Source organism: Chrysochloris asiatica, unplaced genomic scaffold (assembly GCF_000296735.1).
Source record: "Chrysochloris asiatica unplaced genomic scaffold, ChrAsi1.0 scaffold00108, whole genome shotgun sequence".
NCBI lineage: Eukaryota > Metazoa > Chordata > Mammalia > Afrosoricida > Chrysochloridae > Chrysochloris > Chrysochloris asiatica.
In genome coordinates this window covers 3,622,665-3,632,149 of record NW_006408626.1, presented here as the reverse complement: position 1 = coordinate 3,632,149, position 9,485 = coordinate 3,622,665, and the positions used below count along the sequence as shown (strand labels likewise).

General features: G+C 38.1%; 1 pseudogene; it reads right to left on the bottom strand.

Annotated features, from left to right (window-relative positions):
- Window positions 1-2,259, bottom strand: part of LOC102811913 — a 101,739-nt pseudogene extending 99,480 nt beyond the window's left edge.
- Between the last annotated feature and the right edge of the window lie 7,226 nt (window positions 2,260-9,485).

The following is a 9,485-nucleotide window of genomic DNA, read 5'->3' as shown; positions in this document are numbered from 1 at the left end:
ATGTTATCAGGATAATTAGGGGATGCAAAGGAACAGGATACGATAAGAATCAAGGGAGTGTTCTGATGTTTCCTTTTTGTTGTAACCTGAATGTTTGTTGAACACAAACAATGTAATACTTAGTTAAATTGCAATTGATTGTATGTGACTATAGAGAAATCCTCATAGTATATAAGAAGCAAAAAACTTTTCAATAGAGAGAAGTCATCTACCTAAGTAAAGAGAAGTCATCATCATCTGCCCAAGACTCACGACCCATCGACTCTGTGTGTGTGTCACCGACTCCGTACCCCCCTCCGAGCTCTTACAAATTGTCAAGGCTGGTCGCAGGCACCCCCAATACAATTGTCACATTTGTTTTCATATAATTCAGTTTCTCAGATTATTTGCTCATCAACAAATGTAATATGTATGGTGAAAGAATTCAACCCTGACACACACTGATCCTGATTCAGTTTTTCCTTGCTACTGGTCTATGTACAAGTTCCTCATGAGCACAATTAGTGTTCTGGAATACACATTCTCCACAATGTTGTCTGTAGCTTGTCAAGATTCACACAATGAAAGCCTTTGCATAGTCAATATAGCACAAGTAAACATCTTTATGTTATTCTCTGCTTTTAGCCAAGAAATATCTAGCATCAGCAATGATATCCCTTGTTCCAAATCCTAATCTGAATCTTCTTGAACCTTTGGCAGTTCCCTATCAGTGTGCTGTTGCAGCCATTTTTAAAATATCTTTAGCAAAAATTTACTTGTATACGATATTAACAGTAATGTTTAATGATTTCCACATTCCATTTGGTCACCTATCTTTGAATTGTGCAGAAATATGGATCTTTTCCAAAACAGTCAATTATCTGTCTTTCAAATTTCTTGGCATAGAAGATTGAGTGCCCCCAATGCTTCATCAGTTGTTGAAAATTCTCAATTTGTATTCCATCAGTTCCCAGTGCCATGTTCTTTGCCAATGCCTTCAGTGCACTGTGGACTTCTTTCTGTATCATTCACTCTTTTTATTTTTTATTTTTAATGTTTTATTGTGAATTATATGATAGTTTATAGTTTTACATTCATTCCATCATATATCATTTCATTGCCATGGTTCCAATACCCTCCATGGATCATCTTCCGACCAAAGGGTATATCGGAGGGACCAGTCACTGAAGGATATCATGTTTGGTAAGGTGGAGGGTCAGAGGAAAAGAGGAAGACCCCCAACGAGATGGATTGGCCAAGTGGCAGTATCAATTGACTCAAGTGTGGCAATAATAGTGAGGGTGGCCTAGGATGGGACAGTGTTTCGTTCTGCTGTGCATAATGTTGCTATGGGTCGGTACCGACTCAATGGCACCTAACAACAACAACAACAAGAATTAAATATTTGAAAGGTGAAATGTTCCTTTATTTTAACTTTAGCAGGATCTGTTTTACACTGTTAGGAAAAGCTTTAATAATTTTAAAGCAAACACTACTAAATAGAGTGGAGTCTAGATAATTTAAACGGTAGTCCTGAGTTCGAATGTACAGGCATTCTTTTGTAAGTCGTGCTCAATAAAATATTGTCCCTCCCCTCCCTCTTGCCCCATATCTTGTATTGTGTTTTACAAAACTTTGGTCAAATATAGAAATACATCTAGGCTGATGTAAATGCCATACAATAGCAACAGCAGTAAAGCCAACTAATGAGTTTGGATTTTAAAAATAGAAGGTAATTAAAATGTACTCAGTTATGTTAAGAAAAGTTTCCATGGGGTAGTATTGAAACAGTCACAAATATTAAGAAAATACTGATATCAAAGTACAAATGACTACAATATTAAAATAGACAAAAACTACTGTACAAGAGTCTCTTTTAAAATTAAGAATAAAGAACACAGCAGGAGTTAGGATTATTTTCCTGTCCTACTCATGAATTTAAGCCTTCATATTCATCAGCCTGCTCATGTTAACGTCCAGCAGTTTCTAATAATATCTGATGAAGTACCATTCCAACTTCTGAGAGTGGTTCTTCAGGAACCTTTGGATCTTGGTCACATGGTGATCACGGTACAATTTCAAAGTAGTGCAATATTGCCAGGATGTGCTGCCGCATGATGACGTAGCCTGTGTACAGTGCCATTCCCACAACAGAAACCAGCATCGAATTGAACACAGTCCGTTCCCAGGGCTCCAGCACGTAAAGCGCCGTGACGAACAGGTACTGGTAGTAGAATAGGACAATTTTTTCCAGGCCAGCGCCAGCGCCATTCCAGCCATACGCTTCCCGCAATGAGGTCTATCTTCAAGTGCGAGATATGATTTTGAAGGACTATGGATTAGTATCAAGGAACGCTGGTAGTGCAGTGGTTACGAATTGGGCTGCTAACCTCACAGTCAGCAGTTCAAAACTACCAGCTGTTATGCGGGAGAAAGATGAGGCAGCCTCGGAAACCCTGAACAGGGTCGGTATGATTTGGAACCGACTCCACGGCGCATACCAACAACAACATAGATTAGTATCAAAATAAAATACAAAGGAAAGCTTATGCAAGTAGTGGAGATATTCAGAAATATCTAAAATTGGTTATGAAGGGAAATGCAAATTTGTCATCTAGATGATTCTCAGCCTAGTTGCACATAAACTGCTTGGAGTGAGTACTTAGACTAACTTCCCTACATCCTGTGTTCTAAAAACAACTCTCTCTCTCTCTAGTTATATTGCAGTTGTTGTGTGTTCTCAAGTCACTCCTGAGTCATAGTAACCCTGTATAGGGTTTCAGAGAGTGGCTGGTGGGTTTGAACTGCCAACTTTGCAGTTATCAGACCAGTGCTTATCCTAAAGAGCCACACCAGGTCCGGGATCCTTTAGGAGATATTTTTGTGAATGCTCTATGCTAATATTTTTACAGCAACATGTAAAACAAAATTATATTGGTATAACCGTGCTTATCAAAATATTTTCCAGGGGGAAGAAACTGTTGGCACACACATGTAGATGGTGCACATTATCTGTAAAAATACGGTAAAATTTTGCCAAGGAATGCTTGAAAATGACAGAACAACAATTTAAAAGTGGCAACATTTGAAAATGAATGCATGAGAACTGAGGTAACCTACTTGCCATTAAAGAATACTGATTTGTAGCATTCCTAAGTGCAGCAGTCAGATCATGAAAGCAAAAGGCACACCTGATTGGGATCTTGGAGAGAATTTGATTTTTAGGGACATGGTAAGGGTTGAGTAAGCCAATAAAGGATGGTAAGACACCATACTATACCAGTAAGAGTGGGAAGCCATTATTACCCACTAGGCCTGAACAGACATGAGGAAAGCATAATAAATGAAGCCTAGCAAAAGCGGACACCTTAGAAGAAGGTCTCACTGGTAGGAGTCATAGAGGCACTACTGTGACGCTGAAGGAGGAAAACGAGGGAGAAGAAATATTCCAGTCTGTCTCTACTCCCACCCCCTAATTTCTAGGTCCCCTCTATTGGTCTACAAAATGGGAGAGTTCAGTGCAATCAGACAGTAAGTCTAGTGGGGCACAGAGCAGGGTACAGAAATTCTGAGCCTGGATCACAATGGAGGTGGGAGCAAATAAACAGCATACTAAGATTCTAAATTTTTGCTACTATTTTAATTTTTCATTCATTTACAAAGTTCATCCAATAAATGTTCTGTATCAAACACTACTGGGGTTATGGAAGTATATTGAATTCAGCCCTTACACTCAAAGAGCTTTGAGAAATACTTTTGAGAAGAGAATGGAATACAGAAACAGGAGTGTCGATTGCGTATGCTAGGTGCCAACTTCTTGATGTTCCACAGCTACAGTATATTTAGTAGGAAATCCGGTCTGTTCCTCAAATCACCTTTTTCTAAATATAACCATGAATCCCTAGTGTTACTTGTCTAACCACATGATCCTTCAGTTCTCCTTTTGGATGGTTCCAGATTATGCTGTGTTTTACTATTATTTCTACTGAAATGGTTATTGTTATTGTTAGTTCCATTGAATTGCTCCAACTCATGACAACCTTATGTATAACAGAAATAACATTGCCCTGGTTTTATTCCAGTGTATTTTTAACTTGAAAGAGTAGCACAGACGAATATAACAAAGTCTTTCTGGGTTGAAGAAAGAGAGGGCTGATTGAGTTTAGATCTTCAAAATTGTCTAAAACTAAGCAAACATGCTTCCATCAAATCAATAAGTCCCAGTGGTGAAACCCACCATTTGTGTGTCGATTTGTTGTACTATAGTGGCTGCATGTTGTTACAATGCTGCAAGCTATGCCACCAGTATTTTAAGTAAAAAAAGTGTCACCCATGGTGGACAGGATTCAGTGGAGCTTCCAGAATAAGACAGACTAGCAAGAAGGAGAGGTGTACTACCTTACTACCTCCAATGTTTAGCCACTGAAATTCTTATAGTGCCAGGAGCATAAAACTTTATGAATAGTACCAGAGTATTATCAGATATAGTGCCAGATAGATGAGCCACTCAGGTTGGAAGGCATTCAAAATACTACTGGGGAAGAGTTAGCCGTGATGACTCAAAAAGAGTAAAGCTTTCAGGACAAGTTATGAATAACATTCAGAAGAATGGGTTTTCCAAAGGGTGGATTATGCTCATGAGGAACCTGTATCTACAGAGAATAAGGGGATACTGAATGGTCTGAAATTAAGAAATCTGTGTGCCAGGGATGTATTCTTTGGCCATATTTATTCAGTCTGTATGCTCAGCAAAATATCTGAGAATTGGGATTATAGAAAGAAGATTATATGAAGAAGGTTTTACTTTGCTTGGATCCAAAATCAACACTCATGGAAGCAGCAATCAAGAAATCAAACAATGTATTGCATTAGCAATTAACTCAACAGCACCTAACAGCACTGAGTCAATTCTGAATCATGGAAAGGACATGTGTGACATACACAACAAATGTGCTCCATTGGATTTGTTTGGCATTAATTTTTATTGGAGTCCTGGTGTGGTGCTGCAGGTTAATGCGATGGACTGCAAGGTCAGTTTCAACCACAAGAATGACAGTTCAAACTCACCAACAACTTCTCAGAAAACCATTGCAAGATTGCTATGAGTCATAAGTGACTTGACTACACTTAATAACAACAACAAACTACCACTCATTTGTCAGTTTGTTTTACTGTGGTGGCTTGTATGTTGCTGTGATTCTAGAAGTTATGCCATGGGTATTTTAATTAACAGCAGACTCACCCACAGTGGGCAGGTTTCATCAGAGCTTCCAAAAGAAGACAGATAAGGAGGAAGGAGAGACAGAATACTTTCTAATATTTAGTCATTGAAAACCTTATAAATAGCGGTGGGACACTGTCAGCACCAGAAGACTGAAACATGATGAAAAACATCAAAATATTGGCAGATATAGTGCTGGAAGATGAGCCCCTCATGTTGGAAGGCATTCAAAATACGTCTCGGGAAGAGGGGTCTCATGAAAACAGAGTTGACCATGATGACACAAATGTAGTAAAGCCCTTGAGACCTTTGTTTGCTGTTGGGGGACAACTCAAAATAAAAAGAAATAGCTGTAAACATCTATTAATAATCAGAACATAGAATGTATGAATTATGAATCGAGGAAAATTTGAAATTGTCAAATATGAAATGGAACGCATAAGCGTTGATATTCCAGGCATTAATGAGCTGAAATGGACTGGTATCGATCATTTTGAGTCTGACAATCATACGGTTTTCTATGTTGGGAATGGCAGATTGAAGAGAAATGGTGTCACATTCATCATCAAAAAGAACATATCGAGACCAGTCCTGAAATACAACACTGTCTGTGGTAGGATAACATCTATTCACCTACAAGAAAGACCATGTAATACCACTATTATTCAAGTATGTCACTAAATCCAGAAATGATGAAATTGAAGAATTATACCAACTTTATCAGTCTGAAATTGATCAAACATGTAATTAACATGTATTGATAATTGCTGTCAATTAGAAGCTAAAAGCTGGAAACTAAGAGGAAGGATCAATTGCTGGAAAATATGGCCTTTGTGATAGGAGATCATATTACATAATTTTGAAAGACCAATGAGTTCTTCATTACACTTGCTTCTTTTAAACAACATAAAGGGTGATTATACACATGGACCTTACCAAATGAAATACACAGAAATCAAATTGACTACATCTTTGAAAAGCGATGATGGAAAAGCTCCATATCATCAGCCAAAACAAGACTACAGAACAGACCATCAGCTGCTCATATGCAAATTCAATCTGAAGCTGAAGAAAATTAAAACAAGTCACAAAAGACAAAATGTGGCTTTGAACATATCCAACATGAACTTGGAGATCATCTCAAGAACAGAATTGATGTATTAGACACCAAGATGGAAGAACAGAAGCGTTTAAGGATGATATCAAGAGCATCATACAGGAAGAAAGCAAAAGGTCATTTGGAAGACAAGAAGGACTATATCAAAATATATGTCAGAAGAGACTCTGAATCTTGCTCTTTAACATAGAGAAGCTAAAGCAAATGGAAGGAATAAATAGGTAAAACAGCTGGACAGAAAATTTCAAAGCTCAGTTTGAGAAGAAAAAGTCAAATATTATAATGAAATGTACAAAGACCTGGAGTTTGAAAACCAAAAGGGAAGAACATACTCAATATTCCTCAAGTTGAGGGAACTGAAAAAAAATTCAACTTCGACTTGTAATATTGAAGGATTCTATGGACAAAATATTAAATGATGCAGACAACATTGAAAGAAGATGGAAGGAATACATTGTACCTGGTTAAATGATTATATATTCCTGAATGTTTTGTGTGCATCAAAAGAAAAAACAAAGGAGGGGATGGTTGATTTTTCAGTCTAGGAGCAGAGATCCCTAATACCATCAAGGAGAGGAGCAGAGGCTTTTGGTTGTGTTTATCATGACAAGCTATGGACAACATTGTGGGAAATGGATATTCTGGAATATTTAATTGTGTTTATGATGAACCTGTATACAGATCAAGATGCAGTTGTTTGAACAGGTCAAGGGAACACCAAATGGCTTAAAATTAGGAAAGGTGTGTGTTAGGGTTTTATTCTTTCACATACTTATCCAATCTGGAGGCTGTGAAAATAATCCAAGAAGCTGAATTATGAGAAGAAAAATGTGGTATCAGGATTGGAGGCTAACTCATTAATAACCTGGGATATGGAGATTATACAACCTTGCTTTCTAAAAGTAAAGAGCATTTAAAATACTTACTGATGGAGATCAAAGACCACAGCCTTCCATATGGGTTGCACATCAATATAAAGAAAACAAAAGTCTTCACCATTAGACCAATAAATAACACCCATGTAAATGTAGAAACGACTGATGTTGTCAAAGACTTCATTTTCATCAAGACTCATAGAAGCAGCAGTCAAGAAATCAAATGATATAGTGCATTTGCCAAATCTGCTACTCAAGACCACTTTAAAGTGTTGAAGAGCAAAGATGTTCGTTTGATGACTAAAGTACTCCTGACCCAAGCCATGGTATTTTAAATAACTTCATATGCATTTTAAAGATAGCCCATAAATAAGGAAGACTGGGAAGAATTGATACATTTGAATTATGGTATTGGAGGAGAGTACTAAAGTATCCAGGATTGCCTAAAGTCAATCAATCAACCAATCTGTGTTGGAAGAAGTATAGCCAGAATGCACCTTGGAAGCCAGGATGGCTATACTTATTCTCTCTTACTTCAGACATATTATCAGGAGCTACCAGTCCCTAGAGAAGGATATCATGTTTGATAAAATGGAGGGCCAGAGAAAAAGAATACCCCCAATGAGACGGATTGGCACAGTGGCAGCAGCAGTAGGCTCAAGCATAGCAACAGTTGTGAGATTGGAATAGGACAGGATAGTGTTTCTTTTGTTGTGCATAGGTTTCCTATGAATCAGTATGAATTCCATGGTGCCTAACAAAAATAGCAACAACAACAACTCTGTATTGAAACAGATCACTATGCCTTTCTTCAGCAATGTCTGTTTATGGGTTTGAACAACCAACCATTAGACTGGTAGTTGAGCCCAAACAATTTGTGCCACCTGGAATTTAGATCTTGTCAGTTTTGACTCATAACTACCATTTACAGGGTTTTCAAGAATATGAATCTTTCTGTGAACAGAAACCCTCATCTTTCTGCTGTTCGGTTTACACTACTTCCAACCTTTCTGTTAGTAGTACAGTGCTTATCTTAAAGCACCACACCAGAACTTCTTGTTTAAATCTAGAGAGGTAGTAACCCAGAGAGATGCAAGCCTCAGAGGATTAAATTCAAAATTGTTTGTAACAATTCCCCTCAAGTTTCTGACAGTTTCCTAAGTTGTAATGTGAGCCAAAATAACAAGAAAATAAATCAAGTATAAAAAAAAGTATTTCAAAAGCTAAAACAGGTTTGTTGTAAAGATTCAGGGAATAGTAAAACTTGGAATATAAAAATACTTTTTCCTTGGTTTATAGTTCTTCCCCAATTTGAGAATATTGTTCTGAGAATATAAAGATAGGCGTTACAGTCCCACTTAGGCAGAGAACCTTGGTAAACATTGTATGCTTTCCTGCAGTTCGAGTAAACTGCCTTCAGAATAAACATTAGATATTAAGAGTAGAAGAAATACTGAAATGACTACCCAGTTCACCAGCCGCCCCTCAGAAACCCTAAACAGGGTCACTGCGGGTCGGAACCAGCTCAATGCACTTAACAACAACAAGAAAGTCTGGTTTAGCACCATAGGATAAGCACTCCAGTCTGAACTGCAAGGTCGATGGTTCAAACTCTCCAGCTACTCCTCAGAAACCTTATATAGGGTAGCTATGCGGGCTGACTCTATGGAACTTAACAACAACTACAAAGTCTAGGAGAACTGGTGTGGCACTATAGGATAAACACTGGATTGCTAACCATAAGGTTGACAATTCAAACCCACCAGCCATTCCTTGGAAATCTTATACAGGTTTCCTGTGAGTTGGAACTGATTCAGTGATACATAACAACAACCAAGAAAGTCTAAAATAAATCCTCAGCAGGATTAAAATAACACCAAAATTTTATCTGCCAAGAAGTAGCAAAATTCCCTTTCTAAGAGAGAAACTCAAAGGGAACACATGAGTAGGCATGTAAGCTTACTGGCAACCACGTTGGTCTACAGTTGAGTGGAAGACGGGGAAAGGCAGCAATGAAGAAACGAGCTGAGTTCAAACACAGTCCATAGACTCCTGTTGACCTGGAGATGAGACAGAGAAGAGGAAAGGCTAGTTGGTTAAAAATGTGGTGAGACCTGGGGATACCTGAGCCCATGGACAAGGACATATCCACAGAGGGCTAGAGTTGAGAGTGAAGCATCCAGCTGATATGAAGTAAGGGGAGATGCACAAGAACATCCAAACTTGCAGATAGTACCCATTTGACCTAGCCTCAATGAATTGATAATCAGAACTCGACTAGAGGAAGACAAAA